Genomic DNA, 23,308 nt, shown 5'->3' with positions numbered 1-23,308 from the left:
ACGGCTCGGGAAGTGGTGCGCATTGTTTTCCGCATGAAGCCCTTACAAAACTCGTATTTTGACCTTACAGTAGCCAGTCTCGTAGTTTGCCCAAACATTCATCGTCCGGTATTCCGAATCTCGTACGCAATTTTCATTCCTCAATTTCAGACGTCATTTCCAATGTTGACCCCAACTTCTTTACCGCTTGACTGTTCAGTCTATGTCATGAGGCGACATTTCGGTGAAGGAGTACAACATTCGGTGCACAAATGTGCCTAATTGCTTCGGGCACGCTCTTACCACAGCACAGAAAATTTCTCTGGTTGCACATTCTTGTGTGGCATGTGATGTTATGTTTCTTAGGATTGGACTGGTAGCCATAAGTGAGAAGTGTTCCAAATATTTAGCCTTAATTCTCTAAGTTGCCACCTAACGTCTTATGTTTAAAGCTGAAATCTGAATTCGGACACCTCGTACGAGCGTCCACATTTTAAAATCACCGATAGTCCGGAAGATCCCTGCATGGCATTTGATATCGGACAAAGGTGCCTTCATGCAAGCTGAAGAGTGGAAAAATCATCACTGCTAGAAATGTAGTGTTCTTTTTTCCTTATTATAGCATCCTCTTTACTATTTCCGCTAAAATTAGAGCTGGAATTAAAATCTCATTGTGCGATCATAGATGGCCAGAATAGAGATATTTGATAAGCACATGTCGCTTTGCGCCTTAAAATGTCGCTGAGATTCTAGCAATAAATAGGGCTTTCGCTTATTGTGCGTCCTTACGAAATTCTCCAAACAAGACATTGCATTCAGCAAAATGCAACATTGCTCCGTATCAACTTTAGATCGGCGCTTCATATTTCGGCCTCTATGAATGAAAATGTATTTTGCAAAACACACATCCCAGCGTAGGTTTTGCAAGAATTTTCATATACACACGAACAGACTGTTTGGGTTCTGTTCCTAGATATTGATTTAAAAGGGAAAGCGCAGGAAATAAATCGATGTGCTCAATCAGTTTTAGACAAATAACTTACGATATTGCTAAAATAGTTATTGCTTTCCACAGTTCTTCAAAATCCAAATGAATATTTAGCAAGAGTCCAGCAAACTAATTTAAATAGCAGTGTTGCTTTAAACTTATAATAAAAAGATTGATTGGGTTTGAACATTCACTTCTCGCATCCAAAGCTGAAATACACGTCACATTGAGAACATTTGTGCAGGTTTAAGCATGGCTTGAATCTAGGTAGGTATACAAAGGAAATCAAGTCACCATTCATGTGTGTTCACGTTAATGTCCCAGCATGAAAATCACGTTAATGTCCCAGCATGAAATATTTCTTTTGCGTCTCTCATAGCCTGAGTCGCTTTGGGACGTTAAACCCCACAAACCAACCAACCAACCAAATATTTCTTTTTTTTTTATGAATGAGAAGGCGCAGCATCTTTGTCAACTCTAGTCAACACCTAGCTGGTTACGTGGAGAGCATGTTTCGAACGCGCGAAAACATATTGTGAAATCGTTGAGAATTATAGACTTAACAGAAACCTACTGCCACCACCAGATAATACACTAAGTAAGAGAGAGGCGATCTCATGAGGGTGACTGCAAGCTGAAAATTTCATTAACCCAGTATAGGCCTTTCACATACTACCAGAGGAACAGGAAAATGATCTTTGTAAAGCATGTGGAGAGAGGGGTACTCTTGACCACATTATATGGGAGTGCGTCGACTCCCCTGGAGTCGAGAAAAATATCAATAGCAATATCAATGGAGAGAATTGGGAAGCCCTGCTACGGAGAGCAGACCCCGCTCGGCTGCAACAAGCCGTCCGCCTGGAGGCCGAGGCCGCGAAGAGAAAATCTCTGTTAGCCTTTAGTCGCGGAGGCTCCAGCCCCCATCCCCTAGGCCTGCGTGCCAGGGGTGGGGAGTAAGGGGCTTCTATATAGGGTGGACAATAAAAGTTGGCATCGATCCATCCATCGCGGTGATATTCTCAAAGCAAAGGCACAGTGTATCTCTCACTTCTTGGTGGACACCTGGCTAAGCTTGTTGTTGTTGTGGCCTTAGGCAGAAAGAAAACAAAATGCACGGGCCTGCAACTGGTTCTGTAGCTGAGCCTCCTCCGCTGCCTCTTGCGGGCAGAAGATAATAATAATTGGTTCACTGAAAGGGAAAGGCGCGGTAACTGTCTCACTCGTCTTCTGTGGACATCTGAACCGCGCCGTGAGGGAAAGGAGGAAGGTGGGAGTTAAAGTGGAAAAGAGAAAGAGGAGCCGTAGTGGAGGGCTACGGAGTAATTTCGACCACCTGGAGATCTTTAACCTGCGCTGACATCGCACAGCATACGGACGCCTCTTCGTTTCGCCTCCATCGAAACGAAGCCGCCGAGGTCGGGTTCGAACCCGGGAATTCCGGCACAGTAGTCGGGCGTCTTACCACTGTGCCACCCCGGCGGGGCGGGGGCAGAAGAGTAAATAGAGAAGAAAAAGAAGATGGAGAGAAAGACGCGCGCCGCAACAACAGCCGTCAACCACCAACGAAGTGGTGGCGGGTGCAATGAAGGCCTACAACCGGTAACATTTTGGTGGCTGGCTAGCCACCGCCGCAAGTGGCGTTGGCCTACCGTCCCAGCCCCGTAGAGCCAGGAACAGCCACATTTCACCACCTCCATCCCGCCTCAAGCTTATCCCCCGCAAAAGGCTCGTCCCATTTTAACCTTGCCAAGAGGTTCAAGGTCGATCAGATTATAAATCTAAATTGATTTTCAAGACATGAAAGGCTTAGCATCTGTCACATTTCTATGCGTACACCTTAGACGGGCCATAAGGGAATTTAATTAAATTGGTTCACTGGAAGGGAAAGGCGCTGTAACTGTCTCACTCGTTTTCTGCGGACACCTGAACCGCGCCATGAGGGAAGGGAGGAAGGTGGGAGTTAAAGTGGAAAGAGAGAAGGAGAAGCCGACCACCTGGGGATCTTTAACGTGCGCTGACATAAGGGAAGTGAGGGGTGGAAGTGAAAAAAGAGGGAAAGATGTGCCGGGGGGGGGGGTAATTTTATCCACTTGGGGTTCTTTAAAGTTCACTGACATTATACAGCACATGGATGCGTATATTCCGCCTCTATTCGGTCCGGAAGGTGCGGGCTTAAGCAAGGCAGGAACCTAGTTATACCAGCGAAAGCAAGCCAGAATGAGTGTCTGTCCTCCTCAGCATTCCAGTGTGCAAAATATGGCGCCCCAAGGCTGCGGAGTTGGCGGCGCCATCGGTCGTGGAGCAACTGTGGCGTCACGTGCGGCGCACCTGTTGCTCGGCGCTTGCCCAGTAACGGCTCCAGCTAAGCACGGCGACTTTGGCTTGGCATTGCATAATGAAACTTTCTCTTGAAACGTGACGTTCAAGGGAGTGCACCCGGTTGCGATGCGCCTATAGTAACGGAGCTTGTTGCCCTTCGCCACCGACGTTGAGACACGAAGAGCCGGCTGCATTCTCTCGTTCGGCAGGTGCCCCTAACCACGTGACATACCATTCGCCTGATATAATCATGGGCACTGCTCGGTGCTATGCCGAGCTTCAGACGAACCGGTGGCAAGTATTAGTCGTTGGGCTAGGAATCGAAGACAGCAGTGCGAATCTGACCACCCTGCAGATACTGAGCGCCAAGAGGAAGCATTTTCTAATGACCGTGAAGGGCATCATACCAGAATAGAAGCAGATGCTGAAAAAAAAGAAAGGCTCTTCCTGAGATCTAGAGGGCACACTGTTTCAATAACACGCTGGAACACAGCTTTGAACCTTGTGCTTCATAAGTTCCCGTTCGGATGTGACCTCGAAATTTCGAACGTTCAAACTGTGGCGACCTACTTCACCGATTATTCTAGATCCATTGATTTATTACGCAGAAAAGAACAAGTTTTACTCACTTTTAAAAAATACAGATTGAGAGGCTTCAGCAATTAAATATAAATTCAAGATGAGCTTTGTATATCCATGATTAGCCGAGCTTTCGTTACGTATAACCGGGGTGAGCCGAGATGAGTCTCGGATAAATATATTGAAGTATTAGTGCTTTAAAAATAAAGCAAACACTGCCTCAGCCGCGGCGACAACCGCAAGAAGCTTAATTTTATAATTTATGAAATCGCTTCATCTTTATTTCTATATGGTCTGATATAAAAAATTCATCATCCTATAATGTATTAACTTTCGGGAGGGGCTTTATACGTCAAACATTGCCAATAATGAAGATACCCGTAAACGTACAAAGGACGGTTTCCATCTGAAAATTGCTGCATTAACAATGGATGGCTAGAATTCCTGATGAGCAGTATCTCCATTCTTCATAGCCTATTCGAAAGCGCTCATGCAACATTTATCAGGCCCTCAGTAAGAGCAAATCTCTCATTGCTCGAAGTAATAAAAACTGGCGAGTACGCCCCTTGTCACGTTTTATTCCCAACATTTTCGACGTAACATTTCACACACTTCAAATATCAAATCAAAGTGTTATCGCCAAATACTATTTTCTCTACGATGGCGTTCCTTAAAAGCTGATAATTAGATTACAGTCGAGTTAAAAATATGAGACAAATTTTCCTGTCAACCTGTGGCTCTAGGGAAAAATTAAAGAAAATTTCTAGTGCAAAAGTCCTGTGTCTCGACCTTTCTTGTCCTCTGGCTTCGTGCCGTTTCTCTGCTGCGCTATCGATCTGTTGGGAGGCCGCGGTTAAAGCCGTTACCATCTACATTGAAAAGGAAATAATTACCCATAATAAAGCGTTCTGGCACGGCCTGCACACGCGGGCATAGAATTGAACTGTGCATAGTAAAGGCTGTTTGCGAGAAACACAGCATAACAACAAATAATTTGTTTATTAAGTTTTTCTTTGTTAAGCTATTTTATACCTTTGGTAAACTTCCGATGGGAAGCTATCCATGCTCTTTTATAGCAAGAAAAAAATGCGGATGAGCGAGGATCAGACCACACTGAGTTCATCTGGAAGAAAGAGAACTCGTACTTTAATATCAAATGCCCGATATGAATTTATTTATTTGTGAACAGGTTCATTACACATCTAGCAGAAACAGCATTGTGTTTTAATTCTTATGCTTCACTATTCAACAGCGCTCACCGCTGCATAATCGAGAAAACTGCGATATTTATCTGCCGAATGCGACGTTAATCCAGAAAGCAGCGCAATATTTCGCTCAAAAATGTCGTAAGTCGGTTCCTCTGCGCAAATTTTCGATGTTTTTTCTTTCCGGTCTACTCGGTATTTGTTTATTTTCTGTTACACTTGGGTGTTGTGCCTACGTATGGGGGCTTCAAATTTTCATCTTGCGATCGGCCCTGGAATTTGTCGGGAAACAATTCCTGCTATATCAAATTCAGAAATGCGTGTTCGGATCCAGCATAAACAAAGAACGGATATTAAACTTGACAAGAGCAGTCGTGATGAGTGGTACGGGCGGAGAAATCTAAAATGAAATCTTTTAAAATTTTTAACTCAGCATTGCTGAATTTAAAGCTGATAAAATACTGTCCTAAAATGACACGCATTTGTACCAAATTTGCACTTTGTTGCTGGCCTGCATAGTGAAAAGGCGCTTCGTCGCCTCTAGCCCACCTATCCATGCATATTTAATATGCAAGCATTTGGGACTCTCGTATCGTCATTTGACGCGTGTCAATAATCCACTACCTTCTGCTGCCTGAAAAATGTAATATTTCACTTTATGACCAGCAGGCCTCTCGACATCCTTGAAATACGGCAAACCAACTACGCGATCCTCAACAGGCCCTGAGAACTGCGGCAAAAAGTCGATGATCATTTTTTGTTCATTTAAACGATTAAGTACAAATCAAAAGATTATAGGCGACCAATCCATTGTTTTGGAGAATACGCGAAATTGATTGTCTTTTCAACGCCGTCTTTATTCAGTGGTCACTGTGATCACTGTTCACAAATATATTCGCATTATAATTTTTGGTTCTTCGATTTCTTTCATTTTCTTCGCTTTCTTGTATACCTTAAAATTCTTTGTTACAGTGGCTCCATTACTCATTTTTATCGGCAATTATTATTAGCCCTAAACATCTCTATCGTAGCGAAAATATATTCTGACTGCCTTTGCCTCTATTCATATTTTTCACTAGTTGATTTAACTACCAGCAGCCTTAGAAATACAGTTTTTATCATTTGTATAATTATTCTTGGCATTTATTCATTCACAATTATGTTTTACTCTGATTATTCCATGCTTTTCACTGGCTACTTCAGAAGCCGACATCCTCTTGTGCGCAGCGAGCATGGACCCGTTGAATTCTGTCTTCCCAAGTGATTGCGGACTTCAGTGCGCTCGACGCGCAATGCCGTGTGCAATTACCTCATTACTTGGGACAAAACGCTCTCATCCGACTAAGCAGAATGATGCCCAGTCGTTCCGCCGACCTATTCCTTGCGTTTTTACAACCACGCCTCCCCCTCCCCAAAGCTCTAACTACTGTTTACAACCACACTCGCCACAACATGCACACACCTTTCAGCTAGGACTAATTTTGTCCTTAGCGCGCATGTGTTCGGCATTTAACGTGTCCTTCGCTTTCAGTTCAGTTCAGTTCAGTCGTTCAGTCGTGTTCGACTCTTCGTGACCCTATGGACCATGTCACGCCACGCTTTCCGGTCTCTCACTATCTTCCTAACATCACATAACTTCATCTGCAGTACCTCAAGGATGCCATCTAACCATCGCGTTCGCTGCCTACCCCTTCTCCGGCGACCCTCAACCTTTCCCAACATCAAATCTTTCTCCAGCGACTCCTCTCTTCTCATCAGATGACCAAAGTAGCTGAACTTTAACTTTAAAATTTGACCCTCCAATGAGCAGTCAGGGTTTATGGTCGACAACATCGACTGATTTGATCTTCAGGCAGTCCAAGGAACTCTCAAGAGTCTTCGCCAGCACCACAATTCAAACCCGTCAATTCTTCGGCGGTCAGCCTTTTTCACAGTCCAACTCTCGCATCCATACATCACAACTGGAAAGACCATAGCACGAGTTATACGGATCTTGGTTGCCAGACTAATGTCTCTGCTCTTTACTAGGCGGTCAAGGCTAACCATTGCTCTCTTTCCCAGAAGCAGGTGTCTCCTAATTTCATGGCTGCAGTCTCCTTCCGAGGTAATCTTGGAGCCCAAGAAGAGAAAATCTGTCACTGCTTCCACTTCTTGTCCATTTATGCTCCAGGACTTGATAGGGCAAGACGCCATGATCTTTGTCTTTTTAATGTTCAGTTTAAGCCCAAACTTCTCACTCTCTTGTTGTACGCGCATCAGAAGTCTTTTGAGTTCCACTTCACTTTCTGCCATTAAAGTGGTATCATCCGCATATCTAAGGTTGTTGATACGTTTTCCAGCAATCTTCACTCCAGCTGAAGACTCGTCCAGACCGGCCTTCCTCATGATGCACTCTGCATATAGGTTAAATAGGCAGGGCGACAGTATGCAGTTTTGCCTCACTCCTTTCTCGATCGGAAACCAATCAGTAAGACCATGCCCAGTTCTGGCTGTGGCCTCTTGCCCTTCAGTCCTTCGCTTTACATCAACGTTAACGTCACTCTGGCCCATGAAGCGGACAAATAGCCGCATGATCTTTTGAGATAAGTCACGAATGACTTCTATTTTATTTTATAGCGAAAGAAATACTACACTAAGTAGAACCGTTGTTCAGGGTAGCCCGTGGCTCGTCGCGCCGCGCGCCGCATGACTTTTACCCACCGCCACCGTGAAAAGATGGCGCGCCGTCGTCGTGGCAACGCCGTTGCCGTAGCAACGCGATGACGTTCCCTCTCTCTCTCCTTTCTCGTCCTTGCGCTCGCTCCTTTGTGGTTCCGCGCGGGGGGGAGGGGGAGGGGGGGAGGGGGAGATATGTGTATTCTGCGTGCCGAGGAGAGGAGGTAACGCATCGCGGATGTAAGCGCGCTTCGCCTCGCTAGAATCACCCTGACATGGCATCTAAATTCACATTACCTCTAAGCCACGGGCAGGAGCTGCCAACTCGGGTTGTCCTTTCATATGGGAGGGTGATATCAGAATCAACCTGCCATAACGGTTAGCATTCTCGTCATCCCTACGACACGGAGGTCCGTTCGTACGGCTTGGTTGACGCGTGACTTTATTTTGGGCTGGTAGCTTACTCTCTCGCGTCATACCCTAAAAAAATGAGCTTAAGTGTCCCCAATAATCTAGCACCTTAGATGATAGGGCGGGATAGGAGAATAATGTAGCAGGCAAAAGAAGCTTCAGCCATTGTTTTCGCAATTAAACTAGGGTTAACCAGAGCTAAATTACAACTAATGTTTATAACATCACCTAGTCAGGGCATTGCCGATGACCTCGAACTACGGCACTAATGTTGTAGTTAAATTATCTCTATTGCGCTGATTTGCACCCTCAAAATAATTAAGCAACTCAGCGACGACGGCAACAGCAAGGGTATTCATCGCTGGTAGTAAAAGAATGCCCGTTGGATTCGGCACTGCTCCATTTAATGTCATCGCAAAAACATTGACATAAGCCAGCTAAGGCATACCGGACAACACTCTAATGATACGGAAGCAGTTTTGCTTGCTTGCAGCCATTCGAGACAAACATGGCCGTATATCACGCAACAAATAACATGATATAACCCCATTGCGCGACACCAAGTACGAACAAACAAACAGCACAGGACCGTTCGGTGCTCTACAGTTACCGTGATAAGGACGTATGCCACTGAATGTCGAAAAGAAAAAAAAAATTCAAATGTTCGAAACAATGTCTCCACATCACTTTTCTCCACCTTTTCTCTTGCGGAAAATGTTTGTTTCTGCTTCATTAGCAGAAAACAGTGTCCTTCCGTTGCTCTTTTTTATCGGGATGTGTGTAACGTTTTTTTCATTGCACATAAAGAAAACAACTGATGACTGTGCGTGAATAACAATTAGCAAAAAGTAAAGTACTCTCGCATAAACCATGAGCATGTCTCAGCGTGTCTGTGCTACAATATTTGACAGTGGACGCTCATCAGAAATGTACTTGATAGTTAATTTTACATATAGTCAGCCTTGTCGAGCGGGCAGCTGGATCGCCTAGCGGCAGATAATATGCACAATATCGTTTGGATTTAAGAAACCGTAAGTCGTTATAGAGCTTTTTTTTTCTTCTACAAACTGCATATGCACCGTAGCAGTATAGACTAGCAATGGCGTTAAGGGGACATGATCTGTGAAAATTCCTTGTTACCAATCCTGAAGAAGTGAAATGTGAATATGGTGTGCTGATTTTGTCGGAAGAGTTTCGTTTAAGGTAAGTGTTCCTTCTTTTGTTTGAAAAAGGCAGTTTTAGAAGCACATTCTTCTTTCTTGGCGCCCTGCTGATAGAGCACACGTCCTTGGCTTCAACACATCGCTAGTAAAACATCAACTGCGTTGAACATAGTGTTCAAATAATTACTACATTTACAAGCTGTTTTCCCTTCCCCCGCAAGTTTTTTCATGCGAGGCAATATTGAGCGAAAAACATGCAGCAATATATCACGTGTATTACGCAATGCAGAACCTTCCACCTGTTAGCGTCGGGATTTCCGAAACCTTAGTCATTAAGATGCCACGCTTATTTTACTAGCTGTAACAGCCCTCAGCCATAATGAGGCACACATTACAAGTCTTGAAGGAAGGAATCTACAGTGTTTTACATCCGGTTTTCCATAGTATATTTCTCGATTTGGTTGCATGATTACACGTTCTTCCACGTAAAGCGGTTGCGACGTTTGCCTTAAAACTTTCAGGGATTCGAAGAAGTTGATACATGCTGTGCAGAGGGGCAAGCTTCTGGTAGTCTCTGATTAGATCATTTCAAAATACAGAGGCATCTCCGAATGATTCACAGTTCAGCTGTTCTAAAGTTCTTGCTTCTTTTATGGATTTTTGTTCAGTAACGCACAAACTATCTGTTGTGGTCTTCTTTTCCAGTGGCACACCTCTTCACTTCACCTTTCCTGATGTGTGCCGCCTGTATTTGTATGTACTGCTGGTTTACAATCCTTTCATTCTAGTTCGTCATGCCTTTTGAAATTTTCGCTACAGCTTCAGTGTTCATTATTTCCAGTCATGCACTTCATTTGTTAAATTATGTCAAAATCCAGCTATCTACAACTTTCGATTTTTCAGTCTCCCTGGAAAATTTCTGCAGAAAAGATCAACTTTATAAAATGCAGCTACAGTAACACAAGTTCCGGTTGAACGTAGGTTTTATTGGAAATGTATTATTTTGTGGCACTGAACCGATCAAAAGAATAACCGAGGCTTCTGCATAGTTAAAACTAGTAAATTTTTGAACTTGGTTCAAAGGCTACAGCGTCAATCTATGGATCTGATCTCCGACTTCCGTCATTGCTCTTCACAACTTTTGAAGCAAACCAGAGGAAAATATTAGGTTCGCCTTGCTTTTCTAATCTGAAAATAACAACAAGGTATCTTCCTTCAAGCTACGAAATCTTCCACAGCACGCATACTTTACTCAAATATCATTATCCTAATCACCAGATATGTTTTTTTAGGTTGTGTTCGTAGAATCGTTTTCTCAAACACGACGCCAAAAATGCCCAAATTTCTTACTTGTGTGCTATGGGATCGTAATATATTTCTTTCACAAAAGAAGAATTCGAAATTCAGCAGAAGCTGAATAAACAGATGACTCTGAATCTCAACAGCACACCTGCCTGCACAAGGCAGTCGGACTAAGGCGGTAAGGTAAAGCTAACGGAAATAGGTTGGGAGATTGACGCAGTTCCATCAGTGCCTTCGCTTTAAGCATATAAACAGCAGCACTTCTATGACTCCCCGGACCGACGCGACACATAACCGGACACTGATGTTCAACACATGAAGACGCTGGCAATGTTCTGGCTAGTGTCGACTAGGGATGGAGGGATTTCTAAGAAAGAAAACGAGAACAGTTCAAGCTACTAACCTAACCGGAAATTGAAAGGAACTCTAAAAAGGAAAAAGAAAGAGCTGGAGTAGATTCGTTTTCCTTAGACGAGCTGCGTCGGCGAGAAAACTGAGTAAAAACCGAAAATCAGCAGAAAGAGGGCGCTGAAATACGTGTTCTTATTATGCCACTTCTAAGTATGGGAGGAAAGCAGCTACAACTTTACAGGCGCTTTTGGTGGCTCTTTCAGTCTTCACTTCGCTGCGTTCTAGTCGATGTTACCAGAATTTTGAAAAATTTTGTTTCCTTCCCTTCTTATTTCTGTTGGTCAGGCCACTTTTCAGACATGCAGGCTCTAGGTGCATTGCCCGCGTGGGCTGACGAGATAAAAGGTAAAGAAACGCGAAGAGAGTTATTTGCCGGCTACCAATTTTGATACGCTTCAGCTCCTGTTTACAAGATAATATTTCAGAATTGGGGAAGGTAACAAATAACATTTAATAATTATACGGTGGTTTATCCCCTAATTTTGATAGTGTTGATTTTTTGGTAAATTGCGCGATAATTGGATGAAATGACCACTAGAAAAGACCTAGTTAAGAAAATGTGGTTTAAAATAGTCGTGTAATAATAATATAAAATAATAATAGTAGTAATAATAATGTTAATAGCAGTAATAATAATAACTTTAATAATAATACTAATATTTATTTTTAATGTGAGCAGCAACAACCATATAATCTTGGTGTTGCAGCACAAAGAAGGATTAAAATCAGCCGTCAAGGTTTGCGCACAGAGATAGAAGATAAAACAAAAAATAAATACCACATTACATGGAATTTACATAAAATGCGTGACGTAGAGAATGACAAGTAGGAAGATGTGTTAAAAAAATAGCAGAATAAAGCGTACAAGAGCATCCAATACAATACATCAATAAATGAAAGCAATAAAAATGATCGGATACGAATACACATGGCTAAAGGGAAAATATCAGTAAAAACAAATCCAAACTATTTTCAGAACATAGACAAATGAAACCAGGAGGAAAAGCACAATTGAAGTAAATAGAAATGGCTTGAACGAGGAAGTAATATGCGATGAAAGGTCTTTTCAGAATATGACGCTACTAACTCCTAATAAAAAGGAAGAAAACGAGTTGCCGAAAACATTAACATGACAAAAAGAACAAAACAGCAGCCGCGTTCTTACCAGAGGGGAATTAGAACGCAGAAACGGAGAAAAACGCGGAGAGTAGTTTGCACAAGAAAATAATATCTACCTTTATCCGACGGCAGTCAAGAGAAGGAAGATGCGGCGAGTTACTCCGTGTGGAGCGATAGGTAGGCGTTGTGCAGGAAAAACGATGTTGAAATATGCGCAGTACCTTTTGCTGTTCTAAGTCAAATTTGTCCAGCTCGATTTCTAAGTGCCGTTCTAAACAACAGATACATTTCGAAGAGCAGCAAGCATACAAATACAGCTTTCAGAAAGGAAGCGAAGTACGGAACTTTCATCAAAGCACGCATATGAATCCGAGTACGTGCACAGCTTGCACAGCGATGTGTTTAGTAAGAGAGGAGAAGCTGAGGGTGCGGTCACAAAGAACAGCAAGGCCTTTAATGTGATCAACCCTGTCCAAAAGCACATAATTCATAGAAAAGTGGCAAAAAAAAAAGATGTGCGTTTTATGATGACCGAACCCTACTTTTGGAATAATTGATGTAAGTTCATTCTTCGCGCACCAGTTAGAAAAAGCAGATATATTCGATTTTGTAAAGGCAAGCAATCTTGAAAAGGATGTTTACCTCGAATATATATATATATATATATATATATATATATCGTGAGCATAACGGAGGAAAGAGGAATTCTTGACGGCGGACAAAACTTCATTAATAAAAACAAAGAAGAGTAGCGGGGCTACTACCGAACCTTGTAGAACACCAATGGTTGCAAAAAACAAAACGAAAGACGTCTGTCCGTTGATGCTGAGAAAGCAGCGAGATCAAGGAGGTAGCTAGAGGGATACAAATGAAACTTGATTCCAGAAAGCAGAAGCTTGTAGAGAAGTCAGAGCGAGGTACAAGGTCGAACGTTCTGCTCATCTTTCTGTACACAGCATCAACCTCTCCTCTCTCTCAATTACTGCAGCAGAGGTACACGTCATAAACGTGATTAGGTTATTGTAGTAGAATGACCGAATATAAAATCATGCTGATTTTGTATGATGACATGTTTAAGATGAAAAGGAGACACTTTGTGCGTGACTAATCCAAAACGTTTAGGTAGTGTACACGGAAGAAGAATGGGACGATAATAGGAAACATCTTTTCTGCTTCCTGATTCTAAAACAGAAAAAACACTGCCTTTTTACACAGACGGGAAAAGGCCGAACTTATCAAACAGTTAATAAATATTGCGGTTAAAACGAGCGCGAACGTACTACTGAATGCTTTTAATATGGCGGATGGAATGCCATCAGGTACAGGGGAGAAAGAGTTTTAGGCGCTTAAGGCTGTTGCCGCCACATAATGGGCGGCAACAGCCCATTATGTGGCCCTTTTTTACTGCTCACACAGTTGGGCTTCGAAGGCGCGGGCTCCTTTTCCAAGCCACGAGCCCTGGTAAGCCGAGCACCAGGCCGGGCCGTGGCTTGTACCCATTTGAGAAAACCGGTGGGTGTCCGGCCGGCAATGGGAGTCGAACCCACTACCTCCCGTAGCCGAGGACTGCTGCAGCTGAGGCTCTAAGGGAGCACTTCAGGTGAGGGTCAAAGGAAGTACCTTTGCAAGACAAACAGAACCACATTTGCAGGCTGCGAGGTTCGAAACTGGGTTTGGGCCCACTGCGGAGGAGGGGCGCGCAGCGGGGTTTACGGAGCTTCTCCCAAACGCACACCCCTGTAAAAGCCGAGCACCAGGCCGGGGGACGCTTGTACCCATTTTTACCGGTGGGTGCCCGGCGGTGGGTTTCGAACTGACCACCTCCCGCAGCCGAGACGGGCGCTCTAACCACTAGGCCACGGCTGCGGTGGTACGGCTGCGGTGGTATGCGGCATACTAATTGAATTATCATTAATGACAACGAAACTAGGCGCACCAGATGGATGGCAAACGAATCACGATGTGGAGTTTCGTACACAGAGGATAAGTGCTAAGCAAAACTGTGGTAATATCTCGAATTTCACACATTTGACAGTCAAGCAATTTAATACGCGAACCAGATTTATCATGACGCTGGCGAATGCATCGCAAGAACGCAATTAGACGACCAAAACCTCATGATAGCAGCTATAATCCTGCTTATACAGGGGACTTCAAAGGGCACGCAAGCGGCGAAACGCATCTGCACACATATAAAGCCGAGTGCGCGCTCCTTCATCTTTAGCACTCTTCTCAGTTCCATGGAAAATCATAACGGAAACGTGCTACGAATAGGAGCATGCAGCGTTACGTACTGACGCAAGCAATCAATAATTTCTGTGAAACGACTGACTCGTTCATTAGCATCACTACTTTCGTTTAACAGCGACCAACTGAGAGAAGAAAAGAAGCTGAAGAACCGACACACTACCTGCGTGCGTACGCTAAAATGGGGATGCTTCCTCAAAGCATCTACATTAGTAAAAGGTGGCGCAAAATTAGAAGTTGAGGATTAAATTTCACACAGCCGGTCAGTGGTATGGGAGGTATCCAGACTGGAACACTCTCAATATTTGCTAAACAAATGTCTATAATATACCGCAACAGTTTTTAGATAGATAGGGTTGCTGCAAAGACTTAAATACTACAAAATATAGTAACATGATGCACTTGCTTGCTACATATTATTGTGGCAAGAACATGTAATGGTGTTCCGCTTTATGACTGGAGTATTAAAAGCTCTGACAATGAGTATTTTCTATCTGCTGTAAGGAGTGATAACATGTTCGACAGATTGAAGTACGTCCTAGTAGGTAGGTGGAAACCGATTAGGAGGAATTTAGAAAGCTGCCAACAGAAGTTTTTCATGACGATTTAAAGCGAGCTCGAGCCAGACAGATTCATCGGCAGTTCAAGGTCAGAACGTTAATGCAGTGAGCAGAACTGTCAGTAATATTGAGCACTCCTCCTCCTTTTTGTTTATTTCTTGTTTCTGGGCCGCCATTTCGTGAAATAGAATAAATATTGGCAAAAAAAAACCGCTGGATGGGATATCCTTTGAGAACCAGGTTTCAGTGACTGCCACAGCAAGACAACAAGAGACCAAAGCACTTGAAAAAACAATTCAGTTTCCTTAGCCCGAAGACCTTGGCCATTTTCACAGATGTCAAGTTAGGGGTCACTACACTTCAGCGCGAGCTCGGAGGCATGCAACATATCTTGGATATTTGCACAAAATTCCTTGAAAATGCAGCCCATCGGCCAGATCGAACATTCAACAAGGTTAATCTATGATTCCGCATCGATTGAAAGGTGGAAAGACGAGTATGAACCATACCTAGTTTTCAACTGTCGGCAGCAGAGTGGGGTAAAGTTCACTGACCTATTACGCTTAATGAAACCGACTGGCGTTGTTTGGTGATACAGCATGGAAACAAAAACACTCTTCGGACGCTTCGTTTCAGTAGCCATATTTATGGTGGAGGAACGTGACGCGCCAGTGGTGGCTAGGCTTCGATGCCTTTCGTCGAACTAGGTTGGTTGACCACAAGGGGAGGAACAGAGGCTGTAAATGAGCAAGTAGATGAATCCGCAGGAGCCATGCCTTGGTGAAGGACAGCAGAGAAGTTCGAAGCAGGTTGATCCACACTAGTTGACATTTGTTACGCACATAGATTTGACGAGAAGAGGCTGCTTCTCCCAAGAAGCAGGACGCCGCACAAGCTCTTCGCGTGTGCCGCGAAATAGAGTTAAACGCGAGACAGTAAGATTCGAATAGAAAGTTTTAGGTTAAAATATAAATAAAAAATGGATAAAAAGCAGTTAAAGATAAAAACAGTATTGAACAGGACAAAAAGCAAAAAGTGAAGTAAATACAATATTTAACTCAAAAGTGGAAGTAATATGTGATAAACAAGTGTTTACAATACAACGCTACGAACACCTAATATCAATGAAGAGAGCGAGTTTTAGAAGATGTCAAGGTGAAGACAAAAAAAGTAAGCAACCTCTGCATTCTGTCAAGAGGGGAATGGGAATGAAAAAAACAGAGAAACTTGAAATGGTCTGAATTCCTCGTGCTCTTTCACGGAACGCGCAGTAAGATGTACTGTAAAAGCAGAGAGCCCATAATGTGGTCATGAATGAGTTTGTACAGAAAATTTATATCTGCTATGGCACGACGTAAGTTAAGAGAAGGAAGATTTAGTGAGGTACACGTGGTGGAGCGAGAGGAGGAAGTTTTGCAAGGAAAGCCATATCTAAATATTCGTAAAAAGTTTTACTGTACTCTGTCAACCTTGTCCCAGTTTGATTTGAAGGTGCTATTCCAAATAACCGACGCGTACTCCAAAAGCGGCAAGCATATGTACAGGTACAGTTTTAAGAACGAAAGTGAAGTACGGAACTCTCTCGAAAGTCTGCAGATGAATCCGAGTGTGCGCATAACCCGATGAGGAATGCGTTAGTATGAGAGGAGAAGCTGTGGGTGCGGTCAAACAGTACAGCAAGGTCATTAACTGCATCAACGCTGCCCAGTAAACAGAAGTTGGAGAATAATGGTAGAGAAAGTTGTGCGTTTTGCGAGTAAATGAGACAACCCTAGTTTTTGAAAAATTGAGGGTAAGTCCATCCGTCGCACACCCATTCGAAAAAGCAGCCATATCCGATGGCAGTAACAAGCTATCTTAAAAAGAATGTATGACCTTGAATATTTTTCTATCACCATCATAAAGAAAAAACGAGGAGCTCTTGATCACGAAGGAAAAGATCACCAACTCCACTGCTTGCAGGCTAAACGAAGGAGGTCTGTTCATTGCCACTGACAAAGCAGCAGCGATGAAGGAGATAGTTACGTAGGAGGGCTACGATTGAGACTTCAACGCCAGAGAGCAGAAGATTTTCAAGCAGTAATGAGTGAGTTACAACGTCGAAAGCTATCTTTGCTCAATTCATAGTATACAGTGTCAACATAACCTCTCTGAAGGACTGCTGCAGAGGCATACATCATAAACGTGACTAGGTTGGTTAAGTAGACAGATCCGATATGAATCCATGTTGATTCGATATGGTGATATGTTTCAGATGGAAGGAAAGTACGTTGTGCAGAGTTAATTCGAAAAGCTTAGAGGTTGCACATAGAATAGAAATCGGACGATAATTGGAAACATAAGATTTGTTTCCTGATTTGAAGACAGGAAACACGCATGCCATTTCCACACGCGAGGAAAGGCAGCAATTTTCAAACCGTTAATAAATATAGCAATCTGTACTAGCACAAAGATGGAACTGTAGGCTTTAATTATGGCGGCTGGAATGCCATCAGGCACATGAGACAAAAATTGTCTCAGACGCTTAAGACTCGCATTTATTAACTTCTCGTCAAAGATAACAGAATTAGATGGTGGACTAGATGGGAGGCATACGGACTCGCAGTGTGGAGGTTTGCATACTGAGGAAAAATGTTGGGTAAGCTGTCGGCAACATCCCGAATTTTCGACTCCTGAGAGTCAAATTGATACAGGAATCCGATCTAATGGAACACTTGCGAACGTAGAGCCAGAAGTGTCTAGGACAATTTTAGGCACTCCTCTCTAAAGACCCAAGATAGGAGTCGTGGTCCCGCTTGTATAAGCGTTTACAAAGAGAACGCAAGCGGCGAAACTCCTCTGCCCATTTCTCAAACCCGAGGCGTTTCGCTTTACGATGGGCCCGTTCCTTAAGTTTTAATGCCGTTCTCAGTTCTCTGCAAAACTAGAAAGGAAACTTCCTACGAGCAGGAGTACGGGGAGATATGTACTAATGCATACCATTAAGAACTATTTCAGTGAAGCGACTGACTTGTCCGTCGGAATCACTAATGTCATTTAAAAAGGACCAGTAGAAAAAGAGAAGAAATTGAAGAGATCGACATAGTCATCTCGTGCATACACGAAACGGGGCGAATTTCCCACCCGTTCGGAATTCGTAGAGGGTGAGGCAGAGACAGAAGTAGTAACATGACGTGGAGGGGGAAGTAGTTTGTCACAGCGAGTAAGCGGTATGTCTCAACTCGAGACTCGAACACTTTCAAAATTCGATTTGCAGATATCAAGAATATCACCTCAGCAGTTGGCACTGAAATTGTGTTGCTGCAAGGAGCTAAAAGATATAAAATCATGTAGCATGTTACCCGATGGATTGAGGAGCTCTGTTTAACACAAAGACGAGAAGAAAACAAGGGACTAGCATGTTACACTTATTTAATATATTTTGATAATGGTGAGAAGTAAATTAGTCCCATGCGATTCCTTGAGAATTAAAATCACCAAAAATGAGTAGTTTGTGTTTGCTATGAGATGGTCTAACATGTGAGATTTACAGCAAATCAGCTTCGTAGGCAGGAGGCGTAAGATTAGGAGGAACGTAGAAAGTTGCTAGTAAAAGTTTTTTATGTTGATGTAAAGCACGCTCAAGCCACACAGATGCTTCAACAGTTTCCAAATCGGAACGCCGAGCACACTGCAGAGAACTGTGAAAAGCAATCAGCACTTTCCTCCTCCTTTCTTTGGGTTCTGTTTCAAGGCGGTCGCTTCAAAACACAGACTAAAGAAATCACTTTGAAGGGTGTGGGCGATTCCTCTGCCCGAGGGATGCGCACGACAAACACACAGTGGGCCGTATAACAAACATATTTAATCTCACAGGGATCTTGTCGTCCGGGTGGCTGCGGGTCGTTTCCGTGGAGAGCCGGGAGGGAAGCGGGAGCGACGAGCCAGGGACCAGGAAGCGCCAGGGACCAAGAAGAGGGCGAGGCGGCGGCGCGTGCCTTCTTTTATAGCCCCCTCGCGCGGGACCGGTTATCCCCGCGCGAGCGGGGAGAGGGAAACAGGCACGCGCGCAGGGAGCATTGGGAAGTGGCGCGGCCTTCGAAAGCGCGGCGCGCCACGAGCCCTACATCTTCCCCCCCTCAGCGTCCGACCCGGGCTCCGCCAACAGCCGGGCCATGTCCATGTCCGAGCCCGGGTCGGCGTAAAATATGAAGCCTTGTCGCCAGGCTCTGGCGGGATGCCATGCCATCTCAGCTGGTCCGTGGAAGCAGCAGGCATGGCGGGACTGTTCCGGCTGGTCCCTCTCCGGCAGCGGCCACATCCTCGGGGTCACAGCGCAGCTGGGCTCGGCCACGGATGCGCCTGGCAGCGGCCCTGAGCTGCTATTCTACATCGCTGACCCCTCTCCACGTGGCGCCTTGCTGGATGTACATTGCAGCAGGCGTTTCCGCCACGGGCACACCTGGCTTCCTGAGGCCTGTACTCCAGGCCTGGGCAGCGGGCTCCAATCCAACTCGTTGAAGACGGCCAGCATGGCCGCGCTGGTCACGATGATGGGCCACCAACCACTACAAACTAGGGGGGTACCCCCTGTTTAAGTGGCCCCTCCTTGAACCATGCGCTGGGTGCGGTTTCCGCTTCCCTCCCGGCGAGGGGGGGGAAGGGGCTGTAGCGATAGCCGTTCTCCCCCATGTCAAGCACAATGCCTTCGCTCGAAAGAAAATCTCTTCCCAGAATAACTGGTATGGTTAAGCCGGGCAGATAGACGAAGCGATGCCTCCGCTTCCTGCCGTCAAAACGCAGGACCAGACGCACCGCTCCTTCCGCTTTTGTCGTCCCTGCTGCTAAGCTCAAAGGGGTTTCTGCTGGCCTGACACGGATGTTACATCTACGGCAGGCCTCGAACACATCATCACCGACCAGTGACAGAGTTGAGCCCGTGTCAATGAGTGCCGAGTAGCTTTGACCAGCTAACCGCACTAGCATAAAAGGGCTCGAGCGCGACAACATTCCTTGCGCTCTACAGGCGAGGGGGACAAAAGCCTCAGCGCCCGGTGACGCGGCGTGGGAGTACATTTCCCATTTTCCGCCGTGGCTACCACGAAATTCTCCCGCCGACGGCGACAGGCTGGTGTTACCAATTATGGCCGCCGGCGGTCCGCGTTTCCCTGCATACGCCTTGCTTGACACTCTCGTGCCACGTGGCCCGGCTGGTTGCAATTCCAGCAAAGCCGGTCGTTCACCTGCCGCGCGGACGGGGGATGCCGCGTTCCACGAAGCTGTTGGGGACGTCTTTCCCCTCTCTCCGCGCCTGTGCGTACGTCGCTGGCGAGCCCAGCTCGACGCCGCTGCTCGAACGCGTACGGGTCAAGAGCGCGAGGAATATCGGAGCCTTCCGCTGGCCTTTCCTGCCCTACCGTCATTACGTCTGCGCCCCTGGCGCGCGGCGCGGAGTCATGGCCTCCGGCCCAGGCGCATTGCGGCTCTAGCGATTCGGCTGGCCTGGGGGGTGGCTGGTAGCGCAATTCAGCGAGTAAATCCGCCTGTACTACCTTCGCTTCCTGTGCTAGGGCCTCGAGGTTTGCAAAACCACGTCCCCGCAAATACGGCTTGAAGCGCGGATGGCATTGCCTCATCACGCGCGCGACCTGTTCAAGATCGTTTGCCGTGGGATCTGCCCTCTTGTAGAGCTCCTGCATTGCGCGTACATACTCGAGGAGGCTCTCCTCTGGGTGCTGTGTGCGCAACGCTAGCTCCTCAAGCATCCGGCGTTCGTAATCGGGCGGCAAGAACTCGGCGCGGAAGCGATCTGTGAAGTCTGCCATCGACTGGAAGGCCGGCTGGCAGCGTCTCCACCGCGCCGCGCTCTCAACAAGTGCCACGGGGATTACCTGCGCTAGCACCACGTCGTCTGGGGAACCCAGTGCCGTCTGATAATCCTCGAGTTCTTGCAGGAACTCGTGGACTGACTTTACGTCCGTATAACCGGAGAAGGAGGGAACCTCTACATTTATCCGCGGACGCGAGACTGCCGCCGCAGCTGTGGCTTGGTTGGCGCTAGCCACCGAACCGAGCTGAAGGGCGAACACCGACAACACCTCGTTCATCTGCCTCATCAAGGCGGCCGCATCGGTAACCTGCACAGACTCTACCGCGTCCTTTACCTCACTTCCGGACGCACTGGCGTCCGAAGCGGCGGCCCTATCTGGCACGTCTTTTCTCGGAGGCATTTCACTCAACAACTAAGGCCGGTCGGGAGCCTAAACGCGCACGACTACCACCTAGCCCGCATCAAGAGGCTAGTCACAAAGGCTAAACACTTCATAAAACTAACATATGCACAAAAAAAAATTAAAACACAAACCGCCCGACACTAACAAACACGCACATAACCCAAAACAAAATAAAACACTGTACAAACACTACTATACTACACTCCGTGTCATCTGTACACACGATAGCCCTAAACTCAAAATGGCGTCGCGCCTAACATACAAAGGACCGGCCCGTCGTGTTGCCGTGCGCTGCCACGTTGGCAGAAAAATCGTCCACATGGGTGCTAATTCAGCCCCACGTTGGGCGCCAGTTGTGGGCGATTCCTCTGCCCGAGGGATGCGCACGACAAACACACAGTGGGCCGTATAACAAACATATTTAATCTCACAGGGATCTTGTCGTCCGGGTGGCTGCGGGTCGTTTCCGTGGAGAGCCGGGAGGGAAGCGGGAGCGACGAGCCAGGGACCAGGAAGCGCCAGGGACCAAGAAGAGGGCGAGGCGGCGGCGCGTGCCTTCTTTTATAGCCCCCTCGCGCGGGACCGGTTATCCCCGCGCGAGCGGGGAGAGGGAAACAGGCACGCGCGCAGGGAGCATTGGGAAGTGGCGCGGCCTTCGAAAGCGCGGCGCGCCACGAGCCCTACAAGGGATATCGTTGACATCCAGGTCTCTGTAACTACAACAGCGGTGTGACAACAGGCGAAAATGCTAGAAGAAAGTTCAGATCTCTCTGTTCGATGAATCTGGGTGTTTCGATAACAGATGTCAAAATTATGGGACACTGCACTTTAGGGTTAGTTCGGGGTAATGCATCATATCGTTTTGAACCTATCCAGGAAAAGTTGTGAATGCAACCAATCCGCTACATCTAAGGCTCCACAAGCTTGCTATTCTTCATCAACTGCAACATTACCTCTCTGTGGGTATGTGCCATAAGTTATTTCGACAATAACAACATGGAAGGACGAGTAGGAATTATACCTTGTTTTTAGCTGCCGGCTGGAAATGGGGGTCACTTTAATTGACTTTAGATGGCTATTAAGGTCCACTGGTCTATTTTCGGGACTGAGCTTACAGACCAAAATAGCCTTCGGACGCTTTTGTACGTTGGCAACGTTCCGGACGGGTGAGGTCGATGCGCCAGTGAGGGCTGGGCGTCATTGCTGCTTCATCCCACTAGGTGGGTTAACCGCACGGAGAGGAGCAGAGGCAGAAGATAGAGGCAACATCGCCGGGAGTCATTCCTCGATGAAGAATGGCAGAGTAGTCCATAGGCGGCTGCTCATCAAGGGTAGGCTTTTCTACGCAAACAGACTCGATGAGAGGACTCTGAAAGCTCATAGCGTAGGCTGTGAACGTCGACACTGAAAGAAACAATGACCTCGGCCTGTTGTGTGAAGGTCCGCGAGTTATCCCTATGAAGGCACTCCTTTTCCTCCCGCAGCTGGGCAACTTCTTTACTCAGAAAAGAGATTCCCTTAAGCGCGTCGTTGAGGAGAGCCTGTAGCGATGCAAACTCACCGCCATGTTCGCCGGTCGGCGTTGAAGGGGGAAAGACCGGTCGTGTGGTTGGGCAGGAGCGGGGCGACGGAAGAAAGGAATGTAGCGACGCCTTAGCAATGCTTAGCGACGCCTGCACACCAGCGTCGCTAAGCATTGTACCGTCAGACGACGACGCACACAAATTGCACACGAAAAGCCGTGACCCGGACGTCAAGAGTGGCAGCTCATCGCTCGCTCAAGCGACGCACTTCAAGTGTACATGTTTCTCACCGTCTACACAGCGTAAAAACGGCTGCTTGTCAAAACACGGATGAGCGAACAGTTCACATGTGGTCTTACCTTGGTACCATCATGGAGAGAAAAAAAGAAAAATAATGATGATAATAATAATAATAAGAATAATAATAATAATAACAATATTAACATCTAAGCACGAAAACGTGGACCAGTCGACAACAAAGTGAGGCTTGTTGGATTTTGCACGGAGATAAAATATTTCAGAAGCAGTCTGTTATTGGGATATATAGATACAGACGCAGAATGAAGGTAGAGGAATAAAGGTGTTGTTTAAAAGATACATATCAGCAAAACACGTTTATAGGAGATTCACAAAGG

General features: G+C 45.9%; 1 long non-coding RNA gene across 1 annotated transcript in view; it reads right to left on the bottom strand.

Moving 5' to 3' along the window:
- LOC146176845 (uncharacterized) overlaps window positions 1-22,791 on the bottom strand; it is a 156,515-nt gene extending 133,724 nt beyond the window's left edge. Inside the window, exon 1 of the long non-coding RNA XR_014701217.1 lies at window positions 22,712-22,791. This is a non-coding gene — a long non-coding RNA (uncharacterized LOC146176845). The remainder of the gene's footprint in view (window positions 1-22,711) is intronic.
- Between the last annotated feature and the right edge of the window lie 517 nt (window positions 22,792-23,308).

Source organism: Amblyomma maculatum, chromosome 10 (assembly GCF_055883805.1).
Source record: "Amblyomma maculatum isolate TAMU_Amacu chromosome 10, ASM5588380v1, whole genome shotgun sequence".
Classification (NCBI taxonomy): Eukaryota; Metazoa; Arthropoda; class Arachnida; order Ixodida; family Ixodidae; genus Amblyomma; species Amblyomma maculatum.
This window is presented reverse-complemented; position numbering and strand designations above follow the sequence as displayed.